Below are 19,726 nucleotides of genomic sequence, written 5' to 3' on the forward strand. Positions count from 1 at the left end.
CACCTGCTCCATGATAGTAATTGGCGTGGATTTTCCAGTGTCGACGTCTGCCGAAGTGGAGGATCTCCTGCTTTCCGTGGCTTCCATTTGAGATTGGGTTTATTCTAAATTGACATTGTAACGATTTGGCTTTTTCGTCACATGCTTACAAATTTAAACTTGGTTTTGTGCTATGGTGTCCTCTGGACTTGTCGAAATATATTTTTTTGTATATTTTTATATCTGGGGCATATTTTTTGTTTTGATTAGAACCACTTGCTACCGACAAGGGGAGGGTGTAGTGTGGTCAATTTTATGTATCCTTTGCACGTTAGCTTCAGGCGTTAGGCCTTTGTGCACTTTGCCCTGGATGTATTTTATTCCTTTGTTCGCAGCAAAGAGCCTCTGTGCACTTTGCTCTAAATGCATTTTATTCAGCTTCGTACTGTTATTTTACAAATAGCCAGTTTCACGATCTTGTTTTATTTTTTATATCATACTGTTTAGCCTACTTCAGCACTGGAGTTTTAAACAACACATTCTGCGCACTCTGTGCTTCAGTCAAGGATACAGTCTGGTACATTGCCGATAGACGTGGTAGAAGTTTAGTCTTTGGATTGCAGATATACATTCTTGCGTAGGGACATTTTGTGATCACACTGACATGTTGGTTATAAAAACACTTCCTTGTCCTAATACACGCAAGAGGGAGATTCAGACCAGGGAACCACAACTAGACGCTGACTGCCTCGTTGCAGATGCTGAACCAGATCACAGGCCTTTGCTCAGGTATGAGGGTTGATGGCTTCCCGGGGAATCTGAAAGGCAAGTTAGAAGCTTAACATGCTGTGCTTGAAATATAACTAACAGAGAGAGAATAGAATTCATTAACACCATGATAGCGTTGTTTTTATGTTTCACTCTCATAGTAACAATTTCAATCCTACTGTGTTGTATGGTTCTGGTTATTGCGGCTCATGCCTTATTATCTAAAATGCAGTCGTTTTATTAAAGCAATATATAAAACTCAAAATGCCTTTGTCATTTGTATATGAGATCATACTGTAAATGAGAGAGCTGGTTTGGATCTGAGTGACCACGACTTCCCTGAGAAGTTCCAAAGATGTCATGCGCTCGGCTGCCTAATCATCTCTCCCCCTTGGGATGGATGAGGCACTGCTAGTTAGCCGGAGCAGAACCGGATTTAAGGTGACAGAGGTCCTTCCAAGTGGGTAAGACTTAGTCCCCCACACTAGGAGTAACCCTGCTACCAATAAATCCAGTAGTCTCATTTAGAATAATGAGAGCCCATGCAACAGAGCGGAGTGGGATAGATTGGGTGGATTATGGTAGGGCCGATTGAAGTGACTTGGGGTAGATTGGAGTGGAGTTGGGTAGATTGGAGTGAGATAGATAGAAGTTGGGTAGTTTGGAGTGGGGTATGTTGGAATGGAATTGATTAGATTGTTAGATTAGAGTACAGTAGACTGGGATAGGTTGGATGGGGGTACTTTGGGGTGGAGTGGGTTAGACTGGAGTGGCATGTGGTAGGTTGGAGTGAAGTGGAGTGGTGGAGATTGGGGGGATGGGAGTTTGGTAGATTGGGGCGAAGTGGTGTGAGAGATTGGGGAACAGTGCAGTAGATTGGAGTGGGGTAGATTAGGGTGAGTGGAGTGAGGTAGATTGGGTGGATTCAAGTAGGGCAGATTGTAATGGAAGGGAGTAGATTAGAGTGGAGTAGACTGAAGAGGGAGGATGGGAGTAGGGTAGTTTGGAGTTAGGTGGATTGGAGTGGGGTAGAGTGGGGGTGGAGTGAGGCGGAGTGAGGCAGATTATGGTAGAGTGGGGTAGATCGGAGTAGATTGGAGTGGAGGAGATTGGGGTAGACTGGAGTGGGGAAGATTGGATTGGGGGAGTAAGGTAGATTGATGTGGGGTAGACTGAAGTGAGATAGAACAGAAGTGGAGTGGGATATCTTGAGGTAGATTGGAGTGAAGTGGGTGAATGGGGAAGAGTGGAGTGCAGTGGAATGGGGCAGACTGTGGTGGAATGGGGTAGGTTTGAGTGAAGTGGGGCAAGTAAGAGTTGGGTAGATTGGATTGGAGTGGGGTAAATTAGGGTAGATTAAGGTAGGATGGGGTAGAGTGGAGTGGGATAGATAGGGTGAATTACGGTATGGTACATTGGAGTGAAGTGGGGTAGACTGGAGTTAGATAGATAGGAGTGGGATAGTTTGGAGTGGAACAGGTTGGAGTAGAGTAGGCGTAGATTGGAGTGGAATAGGTTGGAATTAAATTGGAAAGAGTGGTGAGTGGTAGATTAGAGTAGAGTAGCGTGGGATAGGTTGGAGTAGGGTAGTTTGGGGTGGATTGGGGTAGGGCAGATTGGAGCGGGGTGGACTGGGGTTGATAGGGTGGTGTCGGTTAGAGTGGACTGAGTGGGTTAGATTGGACTAGAGTGGGCTAGATTTGAGTAGCATATGGTAACCTGGAGTGAAGTGGAGGGGTGTAGATTGGATGGATGGGAGTTGGGTAGATTGTGGCGGAGTGAGGTTGATTGGAGTGAAGTGAGGTGAGGTGAAGTGGAGTTGGGTAGATTGGAGTGGAGTCGAGATTGCATTGGAGTGAGATAGATTGCAAAACAGTGGAGTAGATTGGAGTGGAGTGTAGTGGGGTAGATTAGAGTGGAATGAAGTGAAGAAGAATGGGTGGTTTAGTGTGGGGTAGACTGGAGTGGGGTCGATTGAAGAGGGACGATTAGAGGGAATATTTTAGAGGGGTAGAGTGTAGTGGGGTTCATTGGAGTGTAGTGGGTCGATTGGAGTGGGTTAGAGTTGGGTGCAGTAGATTGCATTGTGATGGGTTGAAGTGGGGTAGAGTGGGGTACATTGAAGTGGAGTAGATTGGACTGGAGTTAATGGGGTGGATTGGAGAGGACTGGGTGGGGTAGATTGGGGAGGAGTAGAAAGAAGTAGGTTAGATTGGGGTGGGGTGGGTTAAATTGGAGTATAGTGTAGTGGGTTGGATTAGAGTGGAGTGGGGTAGAGTGGAGTGGGGTAGATTGGGTGGATTGGAGTGGGGTACATTGTAGTGGAGTGAGGTAGATTGTGGTAGACTGGAGTGGGATAGATTGTGGTAGATTGGAGTGGGTTAGATTGTGGAAAAGTGGGGTAGATTGCACTGGGGTGTGGAGTGGGGTAAATTGGAATGGAGTCGGGTAAACTGGATTGGGGTAGACTAGAGTGGAGTAGAGTGGAATGGGGTACACTGGGGTGGAGTTGGGTAGATTGGAATGGGTTGGATGGGGGTACATTGGAGTCTGGTGTATTTGGGTCGGTTGGAGTGGGGTAGACTGGTGTAGATTGGGGTAGAATTGAGTAGAGTTCATTAGATTGGGTGGAGTGGGGTAGGGTTGATTGGGATAGATTGACTGTAGTTGGGTAGATTGGCGTGGAGTTGAGTAAAGTGGAGTGGTCTGGGATAGATTGGAGTGGGGTTAGATTGGAGTGGAGTGGGTAGATTTAACCGTAATTGAGTTGATTGGGGTAGACTGGAGTTGAAGGGGGTAGATTGGGTTGGGTGGATAAATTGGGGTGGGGTAGACTGGAGTGAGCTAGAGTGGGTTGAGTGGAGTAGATTGTAGCAAAGTGTAGTGAGGTGGGGTAGATTAGGGTACATTATAGTGGAGTGGGCTAGATTGGAGAGAAGGGGGTAGAGTGCAGCGGGGTAAGTGGTGTTGAGAGGAGGGGCGTGTTGTGTCATGGAGTGAGTGGCATAGATTGCAGTGGAGTGATGTGTCACAGAGTGTCAGAGTGGAGGAGCGGAGTGGTATATCGTAGAGTGGAGTTTCACAGAATGGAATGGTGTGGCATTGAGAGGAAGAGTATAGAACAGAGTAGCTTAGTGTGGAGTATGCATGGTGTGGTGATACACTGCTATTACAGACTACACATTTTCAATTGAAATGACTATTACATTTGCACCGGAATGCGGTTTTACAAAAAATAATGTGGTTAAATGTCATCACCTAGTGTACTGACTATGACTTGTTTTGATCGTATTCAAAGTTTGTTTCCACCACTCCTCAGAATTACAAAATAATGTTGTTCATTTGTACTATTACTGAGATATACTGATATATTCCGAAGCATCATTATAATTAATTTTTTTGTTGTGTGCTACAAAACAAAAAAATCCTACACCTTCTTATCTTACGTGGGCACTCAACAGGTTTCTCAACACACAAAGTGCGTGGTACCCAAAGTTAGAACAGGTTCTTCACTTAAGATCTTGTACTGTCGCTATCCTCCTTAAGAAATCCTTGGCATCCAACCCTGGTAAGATAGTACTACTAGGGCGGAATCGACCTCAAGAGGGGCTCTCGAGGGAGTGCTTAGGTATTACTCTTGCTTGCTATTGAATTCAGATGATTGTCTAAAAATATCTCCGGTGTAGACCACAAGGGCCCATATTTATACTTGTTGACGCAAAACTGTGAAAATGCAGTTTTGCGTCAAAAAGTGTAGTGCCAGCTTGCGCCATTTCAGAGTGCCAGCCAGGTGCCAAATTTATGGAATGCTGCAAGCCAACGCAAAGGGTGGGCTAGCATAAAAAACAAATGACGTTTGCCGAGTAGGGGTGGCGGTATGGGAGAAAGGTGTTTTGCACCCAAAAATTACGTTTGTCTGGTTAGAGGCCCAAAAACTGCCTCTAAACAGCCTAGCATCATTTTCTGACGCAAAACCATCCATACCACATGACTCCTGTCTTAGAAAAAACAGGAGTCCTGGCCAGCACAGGGGACCAGTGTCCCCTGGGCATGGCCATTGCACCATGCAGGGGACCCCAACCCAAGTTGGGCCCGATGGTAATTTAATTAATAAAAAAAAATGAATACTTACCCTACTTAGCCGGGATGGGGCTCCCCCAGCCACCAGGGTCCCTCTGGTGTGGTCGGGGGTGTTCCTTGGGCTTGAGGAGGGCACCTGTGGACCAAGTCCATGGTGTTCAACCGTGGACACGGGTCCACAGTCCCTTAACGCCTGTTCTGACCGAGGCGTTAAATATTGGTGCAAAGCAAGCGTTGCACCATTATTTAGCCCCTCCTCCTGCCTGTGCGTCATTTTAGCACGGGGAGATAAATATGGGGCTATGGGGTTAGCACCATTTTTTTTAGATTGAAACGCCTACCTTGCATCTCATTGACACAAGGTAGGTTCCCACATCTAAAAAATGGTGCAAACTCCCAAATTTTGCTGTTAGATGGGTCTAACATCAAAATATGGAGTTAGTTTTGCGCTGAATTTGCGTAAAAAAATACGCACATTCAGCGCAAATAGAGTATAAATATGCCCCAAAATAACCTTTTATTCAGGTGGTACCCTGGACAAGGCTAAATTAATACCAAAAATGTATTCATCAGAGGACGTCAATAGGTATTTTGTCCCAAGCGTACCTCTAATTGTGCCATCATGTTTCTACCCTTCTCACAGCCTATAATGGTCTTGGTCATTCATCAGGGCAAGTCTATAGAACCTTCACCATGACTCAAGGAAAGAGAAAGAATAAAATGCAGTGTGGACCTACCTCTCTTTCTTTAATAGTCAAGCAGAACTTCCTGCTGGACATAAAATTTGTAAAATAGCAGATAATTTATTAAAAATGAAACTAACTATTTCTCTTTTTGCAACTCCTGATAACTCTGGATCCCATCATCCAGAGTTTAGAGCACCATTATCTATACATATAACTAAGATTGTGGCACACATGATGAGAAACACACAGATATGCAGGAAACACATTGACAAAGATGTGAAAAAGCACACATGTACACATGAAGATAGTTAGCAGCTACCTAGACTAGAGGACCCTTTGCCCATGGTCTCATGGTCTGTTTAGTGTGGGAGTCTCACATAGTCACACTCTGGGAACAAGGTAATAGTCAACTTAAATAGCAATGTATGTATAGACCCCTGCATCCAAATTGCTGGTGATTAGGTCGAGTGACATTTCTTCTAGTTGCTTGAGAGACATTTAAAGATCTTCCTCAGCATCTTCAGGGTCTGGAAGCAGGACACAGTGACAGCACTGTTTACTTGTTCGTTCATGTCTAGTTTGCTGTTGATTATTCTAAAGTCTGTGGCGTGGGTGCGTGGTGTGGTTCATGTTCGGCCGGCAACCAGTTGGATTCCCATGGTGAGGTGTTTTTGCCGAAGATGACTACTTCTGTCTTGTTCGTGTTGAGCTTAAGGCAGTGGCTTTCATCCAAGTAGCAACTTTGGCCATGCAGGCAGTGAACTTGCTTCTTGTGTTGGGGGTCTTCTCCAAGATGGAGAGTATGAGTTGCACATTGTCAGCTTAAGCTGTAATGCATTCTAATGCGGGGTCCAAGAGCTCACACCATCATCGTTGTTGATATAATGGATGGTGGTAATGTTGTCTGGCAGAAGTTGATTGGTACTTACTGAAATGGAAGGTAGAAAGGCTGTTAGATCAATAAAGATCACTTGAATCTCCAACACAGTTATATGCAGGAGCTGCTCCAATGCAGACAACAGGATGCTCATTGTAATGTCACTCATTTGGGGGCCCAAGTTAAAGAGATGGTGCCCATAACTATGGTATCCTGCAATTGCACAGGACTGACGGAATGAGGTACCGAAAGACTGGAGGGGCATATCCACCAGCAAAGCTCTGAAATGATGGAACCAAAGCACTCCTCAGGCATCACTGAAAGGCCTTCATTTACCATCTTGCATGCACCACAAACTGGAAGGACTTGCACAACCAGGGTTGGAGTGTGAGGTATAAAAATTGGAATTATATCACAAATAAATTAAATCCTCCTCGGAGGAGTAGGAAGTCTTTGTACTGGTTGTATCTAGGACTTTACCTATAAAAAGGTCAATCTCTTTTGGGAACAAGAGGGGGCTTCTGGGCACTGATTGTGAAGCCCTTCATAAGAGGGTCACAGTCTACAGATGTGTGACCAGCACAGTGAATACCCGCCTTCACCAGCCAGTCATCCAGTTACAGAAATACATTGACTCCGGACCTCCACAATTAACCCGCTAGCACCTTTTAAAAGACCTGCAGAGCAGTCAGTTCAAATCTCGGAACTGCAAACTGATAGTGCTGAGATCCACATGGTATACCTTGGGCAATGCATCTGAGCAGGAACGATTGACAAATGAAAGTAGGTGCCAGAAGATCCAGGGACACTAGTCAATCCCCCATTTCGAGGGCCAACAAAACCTGACTTAAAAAGCATTATGAACATTTCCTGTCAAATGAACAAATTTAAGAGGTGCAGGCCCATAATGGGCCTGAGACCTCCGTCCTTATGTGCCATGGATGGAGCCACCTATTGATTCTAGGCCTCACTTCACAATTTGTTTGGAGTACAGGGCCTTTATTGACCATTTCAGAGCAAGGGTTTTTCATGTGGTCAGGGAGACTGGCATATGGCCATTTTTGCCTTCTCGAACTAAGCAAAGGTATAGCTGTCCAGAAGGTTTTGTGTTTACAGGTTTGGCTTTGAGAAGCAAAAAAAACGTTTAGACCACAGATTAACTTTTTAGACTCTCAGGGACATATTTATTAGAGCTTTGCATCATGCTTGCACCACGCAATGTGGTATAAGCATGACACAAACCTTAGATTTTTAAGCCAAGCAAAGCTGCTTTGAATGACTTAAAAAATCTGAAGTAAGGCAACGCAGCGCACATCGCTACATTGCCTTACCCTGCACTAGGGAGGGGCTCCATGGGCATTGCATGGGTGTTCTCACATAACTCCGATGGACTCTGAGGTATTCGCAGATTTACAAGAACTTGTAAACCTGGGGACATGCCATAATTCTACGTCTCCTCAGGGGAGGCATAACGAGGAGAAGTATCTCTATTTCTCCTCGTTTCTTCCTCTTTCTATATGTGCTGCATTCTACAGCACACACCAAGAGGAATATGCCTCCCAGGATTGTTTTTGTACAGGAAGGTGCAGCATGGTGCAAGGATGCCTGCGTTGGCCCTAGGCAGCCCATTGTGCAGCAGCGCAGGGGGAAAGGACAGGAATGCTTCTTATTCCTTAAGTACGGGCATTCCTGCCCTTTCCCAGTGACGCAGTGCAGTGCAGCAAGGTGACTTGCTGAACTGAGCCATTTTGCCATAAATATGGCCCTCAGTCTGTAGGAGATGTAGAAAATGTATTTAGATTCAACTCAGTGAAAAGCTTGGATCACTAGACTTGAGGGAAAGATTCTAAGGATTGAGATCACAAGATGCTTAACCGTGACACTGAGCAATTTGTCCATGGGCTGCCCTGCCTGAGCCAGGTTTCTCCCAAACAGCCAAAATGGGTTTAAATAGTGCCCGTTTAAAGGTAGCAAAGGCACTAAAACTGCAGAGGAGGGTTTAAAAATTATGTTACAATGTTATACTTGGTTTTAGTGATGGATAGAGTCAATTCTAATGCCGCTGCTGCTTTAAAGTGAATGAAGATTCTTTGTCTGAAAGAGGGCTAAAGGTATGAGTGTCCCTGTCCGGAGACGTACCTAGACTACTTGTGTTTTGTAAACTTGGGTGAAGGCCAGCATTTATATTGTAAGATGGGGGAAGGTGATCAACCTCCACATCATCATACTTTGTGTGGCTATAGACTTTAGTCAGGCATGACTAGAGCATCAGATTCAGATTTAAAAAGAGCTTTCAACCAAGTAAATCTTTTGGTAGGAAGGAGGGCGTAGACCTATTCTTTCGTCACTCTGAAGCATCACCAAATTAGGCTCAGAGTGCATTGTCGAGGCCAGCTCTGAATGCACCGGGGCTCGTGCTCTGCAAAGGCATAGGCCTCCTCGGAAACTGCACCAAAGCCAGAGCTTGTGGAAGCAAGTCTGATAGAATGATGGTCTTGGCTGCCAAACCCGCATCAGCAGGTCCATCCTTGGAGCATAACACATAGGATAATGGGGGCATGGTGAAGACTTTATCAGAAGGCCACTCCCAGCGCCAGGTAGGCCAATGAAGTCATAAACACCAGTATTATGTTTTCCAAAAACAGAACTGGTTCCACTAACAAGAAGACCAGAGCTTGGGAACCACGTTGAGTCTTTAAACTGTAGCTTGAGCATTTCTTTGAGGAGGAAAAATACTACTTCTTATGGCATGTTTGCTTTTTTTTATTTTATGAAAAGAGATTTTGAGAGATCATTCTCTGTGAGGAGAACTGCTGTCGCCTTGGCCCCAAAAAAAACTGCTCTTGCATGACCTATAGGTCCATCACGTAAAAGGAATTATACGCTGAGCGGGTTATATTTGGATCCAATAAATCCACAAGTCCTGGCCCTTTTGGAGGAGACCTCACTCAGAGTCGCTGTCAAAGCTGAGGGATTTTCCTGTGAAACACCCAAGAGGAGCTTCAGGCCTGCACCAGAGGAACTGACTTCAGCAGTCACCCTAACTGCCCTGTTATCACAACCAGGAAGGGCGTGGTCATGGCTGGAGCTCCTGATGCCACTTGGCAAGGTGGGTAGCATGAGAGGGTGGGGGTCAGGTACAGTCTAGCATCTGGAAGATATTCATAAGGAGGAAGAAGTATCCATCTGAACTACAATTCTTTTTATCTGAAGAATAGCATAGCTACTTGCAACAGTAATCTGGATAATATCTAGACTTGTTCTAAAAGACAGGATTTCTTGAGAGTGGTGTTTCAGGTCATGCAAAGAATAACCCAGAACTCTTTATTTTGACAAGAGTCGCTCAGAGCTCTGTTCGTACTACTTGCTTCTATGCACATTCACTAAGAGCTTTTTATAAAAATCAAGACTTACTTATTTTACTCACACTACTAACAGCTCACGTTACCAATCAGATTCATTCACTCACAGCTATTGTTTAAAGTACCCAGATTAATTCACAGTGCTGCTCTTGGTGCCACAGGAAGTCCTTCAGATTCCTGTTACTGCTAAGAGCTTAGAATGATTTAAAGCCTTTATTTTAGCTCCTATACGCGTGGATTGGAAAGCATTATACTCCTGAGATCACTGTAATACAAACTGTGCGCTAAAGACCACAGTCCCAACGTGATCATAAGTATTAGCAGGAGAAGCCTTATGCCTACAGAGAGCGATATTGGCAACCACAATCCTGATCAGCAGAGGTTGCTGGTGTGCTACTTTCACAGCTAACATATTATTTACTTTACTGCTCTATACCTATGTAACCTATCCGCATCGTCTGCAGCATTGTGGACATTTTGGAGTTTTAGGGCATTTGTGAAATGCTCAAATTATATTGTTTTCTTTCTTCAAATGGAACGTATTTTTTCCCATGAAGATTTCTCTTCCCCTGCACCTCCAGAATCATTGGGTGGGGGTATTGTTTGTGCACTTTGTCATACGTGTGTGCATTTTTTTTTAAACTTACAGTAGAATGATCTATATGTCACAAGTAAACTAAGGGTGTGAACGTGCGCTGAAATTCACCCTTTTCATTGGTATTTAGGAAATATAGAATTTTTAACAAAATGAATTTGCCAAGGAAGATGTATTTGTACTTTTTTTGTATTTTTTTTTAATTTCCTACCCCTAAACTTCAGCTTGAAAATATTTGTAAAAATATATATTCTTTTATGGATAGATGAAACTTAAGTTTATTTGAACAGGTATTTGTTAAACAATACAGGTAATTTCAAGAAAGTGTAAGGTCTCGGGGGGGGGGGGGGGCATTAGTCGCTGCAGATTCACATGCTGTGCACAGTCCGCCATCTGGTGTTGGGCTCGGAGTGTTACAAGTTGTTTTTGTTCGAAGAAGTCTTTTCGAGTCACGAGACTGAGGGACTCCTCCCATTTCGATTCCATTGCGCATGGGCGTCGACTCCATCTTAGATTGTTTTCCCCGCAGAGGGTGAGGTAGGAGTTGTGTATGTTAGTAATAGTACCCATGCAATGGAATGAATACGTATGTACATAATAAAGGTTAAAGTAATATATTTACAAATGTACAAATGTTCAAGATCTACTTCTAAACGGCTACAGGCTCCCGGGGAGGCGGGTGGGCGCATGTGAATCTGCAGCGACTAATGCCACGAACAGATGTACACTGGGTAAGTGACATTTTCCGTTCAATGGCATGTGTAGCTGCAGATACACATGCTGTGCATAGACTAGTAAGCAGTTATCTCCCCAAAAGCGGTGGTTCAGCCTGTAGGAGTTGAAGTAGTTTGAAATAATGTTCTTAGTACAGCTTGACCTACTGTGGCTTGTTGTGCAGTTAACACATCTACACAGTAGTGCTTGGTAAATGTATGAGGCGTAGACCATGTTGCTGCCTTACATATTTCGTTCATTGGAATATTTCCTAGAAAGGCCATGGTAGCACCTTTCTTTCTGGTTGAGTGTGCCTTTGGTGTAATAGGCAGCTCTCTCTTTGCTTTAAGATAGCAGGTTTGAATACACTTAACTATCCACCTAGCAATGCCTTGTTTTGAAATTGGATTTCCTGTATGAGGTTTTTGAAAGGCAATAAATAGTTGTTTTGTTTTTCTAATTAGTTTTGTCCTGTCAATGTAGTACATTAGTGCTCTTTTGATGTTTAATGTATGTAGTGCTCTTTCAGCTACAGAATCTGGCTGTGGGAAGAACACTGGTAATTCTACTGTTTGATTTAAGTGGAACAGTGAGATAACCTTTGGTAAAAATTTTGGATTTGTCCTTAGAACTACTTTATTTTTATGTATTTGAATAAATGGTTCTTGTATGGTAAATGCTTGAATCTCACTCACTCTTCTTAGAGATGTGATGGCAATCAAAAATGCAACTTTCCACATTAAGTATTGCATTTCACAAGAATGCATGGGCTCGAAAGGTGGACCCATGAGTCTTGTTAAGACAATGTTGAGGTTCCATGAAGGAACAGGTGGTGTTCTTGGTGGTATGATTCTCTTTAGGCCTTCCATAAACGCTTTAATGACTGGTATTCTAAATAGTGAAGTTGAATGAGTAATTTGCAGGTAAGCGGATATTGCGGTGAGATGTATCTTTATGGAAGAGAAAGCTAGATTTGATTTTTGCAAATGTAGTAAATATCCTACTATATCTTTTGAAGATGCGTGTAATGGCTGAATTTGATTATTCTGGCAGTAATACACAAATCTTTTCCACTTATTTGCATAGCAGTGTCTAGTGGTAGGTTTCCTAGCTTGTCTTATGACCTCCATACATTCTTGTGCGAGGTCTAAGTGTCCGAATTCTAGGATTTCAGGAGCCAAATTGCTAGATTCAAAGATGCTGGATTTGGATGTCTGATCTGTTGTTTGTGTTGTGTTAACAGATCTGGTCTGTTGGGTAGTTTGACATGAGGTACTACTGAAAGGTCTAGTAGTGTTGTGTACCAAGGTTGCCTTGCCCATGTTGGTGCTATTAGTATGAGTTTGAGTTTGTTTTGACTCAACCTGTTTACTAGATATGGAAGGAGAGGGAGAGGGGGAAAAGCGTACGCAAATATCCCTGACCAGTTCATCCATAGAGCATTGCCTTGGGATTGATCTTGTGGGTACCTGGATGCGAAGTTTTGGCATTTTGAGTTTTCCTTTGTTGCAAATAGATCTATTTGAGGTGTCCCCCAAATTTGAAAGTAATTGTTTAGTATTTGGGGGTGAATATCCCATTCGTGGGTTTGTTGGTGATCTCGAGAGAGATTGTCTGCCAACTGGTTCTGAATCCCTGGAATAAATTGTGCTATTAGGCGAATGTGGTTGTGAATCGCCCAATGCCATATTTTTTGTGTTAGGAGGCACAACTGTGTCGAGTGTGTCCCTCCTTGTTTGTTTAGATAATACATTGTTGTCATGTTGTCTGTTTTGACAAGAATGTATTTTTGTTTTTTTATGGGTTGAAATGCTTTCAGCGCCAGAAATACTGCTAACAGTTCTAAGTGATTTATGTGAAACTGCCTCTGATGTATGTCCCATTGTCCTTGGATGCTGTGTTGATTGAGGTGTGCTCCCCACCCTGTCATGGAAGCATCTGTCGTTATGACGTATTGTGGCACTGGGTCTTGGAAAGGCCGCCCTTGGTTTAAATTTGTACTGTTCCACCATAGAAGCGAGATGTATGTTTGGCGGTCTATCAAAACCAGATCTAGAAGTTGACCCTGTGCTTGTGACCATTGTGATGCTAGGCACTGTTGTAAGGGCCGCATGTGCAATCTTGCGTTTGGGACAATGGCTATGCATGAAGACATCATGCCTAGGAGTTTCATTATCATTCTGACTTGTATCTTTTGTGTTGGATACATGGCCTGTATTATCTTGTGAAATGTTTGAACCCTTTGTGGACTTGGAGTGGCAATCCCTTTTGCTGTGTTGATTGTCGCTCCTACGTATTGCTGTGTTTGACACGGCAAAAGGTGTGACTTCGCGTAGTTGATGGAGAAACCTAGCTTGTGAAGGGTCTGTATGACATATTTTGTGTGCTGTGAACACTGTTTTAGCGTGGTGGCTTTGATTAACCAGTCGTCTAAGTATGGGAACACATGTATTTGCTGCCTTCTGATATGTGCAGCTACTACTGCCAGGCATTTTGTAAAAACTCTTGGCGCAGTTGTTATTCCGAATGGCAACAATTTGAATTGGTAATGTATTCCTTGGAATACAAACCTTAGGTATTTCCTGTGTGAAGGATGTATTGGTATATGGAAATACGCATCTTTTAGATCTAATGTTGTCATGTAGTCTTGCTGTTTGAGCAGTGGGATTACATCTTGTAACGTGACCATGTGAAAGTGGTCTGATTTGATGTAGGTATTTAGTGTTCTGAGATCTAGTATTGGTCTCAGAGTTTTGTCCTTTTTGGGTATTAGAAAGTACAGTGAGTAAACTCCTGTGTTTTTTTGTAGATTTGGTACTAATTCTATTGCGTCCTTTTATAGCAATGCTTGAACTTCTAGTCCTAGAAGATCTATATGTTGTTTTGACATATTGTGTGTTTTCGGTGGGACGTTTGGAGGGAATTGGAGAAATTCTATGCAATAACCATGCTGGATAATTGCTAAGACCCAAGTGTCTGTTGTTATTTCCTCCCAAAGTTTGTAAAATTGGCTTAGTCTTCCCCCCACAGGTGTTATGTGATGGGGTTGTGTGACTTGTGAGTCACTGTTTATTTTGAGGAGTTTTGGGGCCTTGGAATTTTCCCTCGATTTCTTGGGAATTGGCCCCCTCTATATTGCCCCCAAAAACCTCCCCTCTGATATTGACCCTGGTAAGTAGGCCTTGTTTGTGAGGTTGTGGTTTCTGTGGGTTGACCTCGAAACCCTCCCCGAAAAGGTGTTTTTCGAAATGTGCCTCTGCTCTGCGGGGAGTAGAGTGCGCCCATGGCTTTGGCTGTATCGGTGTCTTTTTTGAGTTTCTCAATGGCAGTGTCTACCTCCGGCCCAAACAATTGCTGTTCATTAAATGGCATATTGAGCACAGCTTGTTGGATTTCCGGCTTGAACCCTGAAGTGCGCAGCCATGCGTGCCTTCGTATTGTGATTGCAGTGTTTATTGTCCTTGCAGCTGTATCTGCTGCATCCATGGAAGACCGTATCTGATTATTTGAGATACTTTGTCCCTCTTCCACCACCTGTTGCGCTCTTTTTTGGAACTCCTTGGGTAAGTGTTCGATGAAATGTTGCATTTCATCCCAATGAGCTCTGTCGTATCTTGCCAAAAGTGCTTGTGAATTGGCAATACGCCATTGATTTGCTGCAACCCTTTTTCCCGCAGCATCAAATTTGCGGCTCTCCTTGTCTGGAGGTGGTGCGTCGCCTGAGGTATGAGAGTTGGCTCTCTTACGAGCTGCCCCGACAACTACTGAGTCTGGTGTTAGTTGTGTTGTAATATAGATTGGATCTGTTGGCGGTGGCTTGTACTTTTTCTCCACCCTTGGAGTTATGGCTCTGCCTTTAACTGGATCCTGAAATATTTGTTTTGAATGTCTTAGCATTCCTGGGAGCATGGGAAGGCTTTGGTACTGGCTATGGGTGGAGGATAGGGTGTTAAAGAGAAAGTCATCCTCAATTGGTTCAGAATGTAAGGTGACGTTGTGAAATTCGGCTGCCCTTGCGACCACCTGTGTGTAGGATGTACTGTCCTCAGGTGGTGACGGTTTTGTAGGATAGGAGTCTGGGCTGTTGTCAGACACTGGAGCATCGTAAAGGTCCCATGCATCGGGATCATCCTGACTCATTGTGGTATGAGCTGGTGAGTGCATCAGTGGTGGAGTTGTTGCTGGTGATGCATGTGTTGATGGTGGTGGAGAAGGTGGTGGGGTTGTTTTCCTTGCCACCTTTGCCTGTGGTTGCTTGTCCCCTTGTTGAAAGGCAAGTTTCTTTTTTATCTTGATTGGGGGAAGAGTGGTTATCTTCCCTGTGTCCTCATGATTATGAAGCCTTCTTTGCGTGTAGTCAGGCTCTACAGCTTGAAGCTCCTCTCCAAATCTATGTAATTGGGAGGTTAATCCTTGTTCCTCTGTATAGGAACTAGTTTTCGGCTCCGAGGCTGGATGTTTCGGAACCGAAACATTTTCGGAAGTCTTTTTAGGCTCCGAAGAAACCTTCTTTGTTTTCGGCGTGGTGTCTCGGTGCCGAAATTCTTCGGTGCTGCTGTCTCTGTGCCGAAGTTTCTCGGAGCCGCTGTCTCGCCTCCGAGGTTGCTGTGTGGCGGTATCTCGACCGGAGTCGGATGACTTCGACACCAGCATGCCCTTTTTCGGTGCCTTGGATCGGTCACCTAGTTTTCGGGTTAAGCCATGGCCTGTTGGCGGTGGCGTCCCCTGGGCTTTTGTGGACTTCTCGTGAGTCTTGATTTTCAACGTCTTACTCACGGTTTTGGTTGTTTCTTCGGCGTCGAGTTCTTCAGAATCCGACTCGTGGATGGAGAAAGCTTCTTCTTCCTCCTCGAAACGTTCTTGACCTGTCGGCGTGGACGCCATTTGTAGTCTCCTGGCTCTTCGGTCTCTCAGCGTCTTCCTCGACCGAAACGCTCGACAGGCTTCACAAGTATTCTCCTTGTGCTCGGGGGACAAGCACAAGTTACAGACCAGATGCTGATCCGTATACGGATACTTGTTATGGCATTTTGGGCAGAAGCGGAATGGGGTCCGTTCCATCAGCCTTGAAGTCGCACGTGGCCGGGCCGACCAGGCCCCGACGGGAGATCGAAAAAACCCCGAAGGGCCACCGGAGCTCTTCCAAATTCGGTGTCGATTTGTTCTAACTAACCCGATACCGAACGCAAACAATACCGATGTTTTTTCCCGAGATTCTAACTAACTTTCCGACCCGAAACACGGAGCGAAAAGGAACACGTCCGAACCCGATGGCGGAAAAAAAACAATCTAAGATGGAGTCGACGCCCATGCGCAATGGAATCGAAATGGGAGGAGTCCCTCGGTCTCGTGACTCGAAAAGACTTCTTCGAACAAAAACAACTTGTTACACTCCGAGCCCAACACCAGATGGCGGACTGTGCACAGCATGTGTATCTGCAGCTACACATGCCATCGAACATATATATATATATATATATATATATATATATATATATATATATATTTGTAAGATGGTGCAGAAGGTCACAAAATGTCCACATAGTTTGAGGAGTGATGAATGGATTATAAATCAATTCTTAACATGCAGTACCATATATGTGGTTTATATATTGGAATGTCCATGTAAACTAAGTTACACTGGCAGCACTACACTTATGGTGAAAAAGAGAGTGATGGAACATATGCGGGCAATTAATAATGTTGACCCGCATTATCCGGTAGCTAGACACTTTCTGGATAAGCATGGGAGTAAGAATGCACTCCTATCTTTTTATGCTATTCAACATATACTGCTGAGTACAAGAGGTGGCAACTTAGATTGAGACAATAAGAATCTAGGCAGATATTAGATTTTGAAGCAAAGACCCCTATAGGTCTTAATCAGGATGAGGAATTGGGAATTCATCTGCATGTAGAATGACAGACCTATATTAGGGGACATAGCATATATAATGAGTTCAAGTAGCAATATTTTTAGAGAAAAGGGTTTTAGATGATTGTTTTTTTTAGATATGGGGGATTATCACATTATAGGATTTTGTGGATTGGACAACCTTATAAGTGATTATATAAGAACATTCAAGTTGCCACATAGAGTGTTGTACAAGTAGAGGTTGAATACCAATAGGAAGATGTCAGACATTGAAGAGGAAGTATTTACAAATTTTACATTATGCTTTGATTTCAAACAATGTACCTAAGAACGTATGGGGAAAATGTCTGACAACAATGAAATTAAGTAGATTAGCAACGTTATGGGGTATGTTACTTTGTATTGACAATAAATTATAACATGATGACATGTAAGTGGGAATATACCAAAGTGATGTGCATTGTTACATTAGAGTTGTATATTTCGATTTAGGGAAATGGCAATTGAGTGTTAAGGACACCTCCCTTAAGTATGTGACATTTAAATGATTGGTATGTGATATGTGGTAGCTTTGTCTCTTATTTGGATAAGTTCCTGATAGTCCGTCTATTGAATAGTTTGATGTTTGAATGTCTGCTGGCATGTTTTTCTAATGAGCTTTGGCCATTTAAATAAACTATTCCTAGTGAACTCATCAAGTTACACATCACAGATAACAGGTTAGAAGAGGTGCTTGAAGGGATTTGATCAGAATCAATAACAGATAAATTAACAGTAGGTACATTTTAATTTAGATTAATTTCACGAGCAGCAATAAAGTACTTTGGAACTGAGTACAATACGGTAGATGTCCTTTTCAAGAACCAAAAACTCAGCAGAAGTGTGATCCCCAAGATTAACTATAATATGTGGATTTGTAGACCACGAACAATCACCGAGAAGGGTATCCTGGTACTCTAGAAGGATAATAAGCTAATGCTGCAGAAGGCTCAATTAAATATCAGCATCCAAAATCCAGGTTTTGAGAGCTTTATGGAATGCAAGATAGACATCTGACAGGCGGATATGGGTATGAAAGTGAATTCCAGAGTCCAGCAGTGAGGGCCAAAAATTATCATCCAGCAGAACAAGAAAAAGATAAGGTGGGGACCGTTCTGAGTCAAGCACTGGAGGATCATGAAGGGGGATTAATGCCTACATTTAACAAAAACACAAGCCAAATGTAGGAACGTGCCCTCTTTCTTGCCATGGTTATCCCCATTTTTCTACCTTTTGTCAGTATGTTTGACTGTGTTCACTGGGATCCTGCTAACCAGGACCCCAGTGATTATGCTTTCTCCATTCTTACTTTGTGACTGTACCTTTTTCTTCCGACAATTGGCATACTGGTCCCCCCCATGCCAGTCCCTAGGATATGGTACCCTGGGCACTGGGGTACCAGGGGATCCCTATGGGCTGCAGCAGTTATTTTGCCACCCATAGGGAGCCCATGCAAAAGGTTCTGCGGGCCTGCCATTGCAGCCTGCGTGAAATGGGTGCATGCACCTGTTTTCACTACAGGTCACTATATGACACCCCTGTGATAGGCCCTCTCAGCCCAGAGGGCAGGGTGCAGGTACCCGTGTGTGAGAGCACCCCTGCACTAGGGGAGATGCCCCCACAAACTCCAGGCTCATTTTCCTGGACTTTGTGAATGCGGGGATACCATTTTACGCATGTACTGGACATAGGTCCAGCTACACAATGGTAACTCCGAACCTGGGCATGTTTGGTATCAAACATGTCAGAATCATACCCCAATACTGTTGCAAGTATTGGAAGTATGATTCCATGCACTCTGGGGGATACTTAGAGGACCCCCAGCATTGCTACCACCAGGGTTTTCTGGCCAGCCCAAGCTGCTGCCATCCCTCAGACAGGTTTCTGCTCTCCTGCTGCTTGATCTGATCAAGCACAGGAAGACAGAACAAAGGATTCCCTTTGGGAGAGGGAGGTAACACCCTCTCCCTTTGGAAATAGGTAGCCTCCCCAAGCCACTGGTATGCTTTGAAGGGAACATTTGGTGCCCTCCGTCCATAAACCAGTCCACACCGGTTCAGCGATCCCTAGCCCCTGCTCTGGCGCGAAACTGGACAGTGGAAAGTGGAGTGACCACTCTCCTGTCAATCACCACCCCAGGGTTAGTGCTCAGAACTCGTCCAGGGGGTCCCTGGGTTCTGCCATCTTGTTTTCAAGATTGGCAGGGAACTCTAGGAGCATCTGAGTGGTCAGGCCAGGCAGGTGACTTCAGAGCCCCCTTCTGATAGGTGCTTACCTGGCTAGGTGACCAACCCCCCTTTCAGGACTATTTAGGGTCTCTCTCCTGGGTGGGTCCTTAGATTCCAGCATGATTCTTCTGCAACCTCGACTTCGACTTCTGGCCAATAGAACTGTGACTGGACTCTCCAGGAACTGACAATGCTGCAATCCACGAGGAAGATTCTTCTGCATCGTTCTTTCCACTGCTCCTGCCAAATTTGCAACATTTCTCCGGCTGTGCATCCCCAGAAGACAGCAACTCTTCAGCCTGCACAAGAAGGAGGAGGAGGAATCTCCCTTGGAGTGAAGGAGTCACTCCCCTGCATACTTAGGCACCTGCTGCAACGATGACCGGCTGCGTGGATCTCCTCTCATCCTGAGCTGCGTGGATCCCCTCTCATCCTGAGCTGCGTGGATCCTGAATCACGGGTGGTGGTCCGGAGTAGTCCTCTTTGTCCTCTCTGCCAGATATCCAACTTTGGTGGAGGTACG

At 44.3% G+C, this 19,726-nt stretch overlaps 1 protein-coding gene across 1 annotated transcript in view; it reads right to left on the minus strand.

The window, feature by feature from the left end:
• Window positions 1-443: 443 nt before the first annotated feature.
• Window positions 444-19,726, minus strand: part of CDC23 (cell division cycle 23) — a 96,078-nt gene continuing 76,795 nt past the window's right edge. Inside the window, exon 17 of the transcript XR_011205566.1 lies at window positions 444-797. The gene's annotated coding sequence lies outside the window, so the exon portion shown is untranslated. The remainder of the gene's footprint in view (window positions 798-19,726) is intronic.

This window comes from Pleurodeles waltl, chromosome 7 (assembly GCF_031143425.1).
Source record: "Pleurodeles waltl isolate 20211129_DDA chromosome 7, aPleWal1.hap1.20221129, whole genome shotgun sequence".
NCBI lineage: Eukaryota > Metazoa > Chordata > Amphibia > Caudata > Salamandridae > Pleurodeles > Pleurodeles waltl.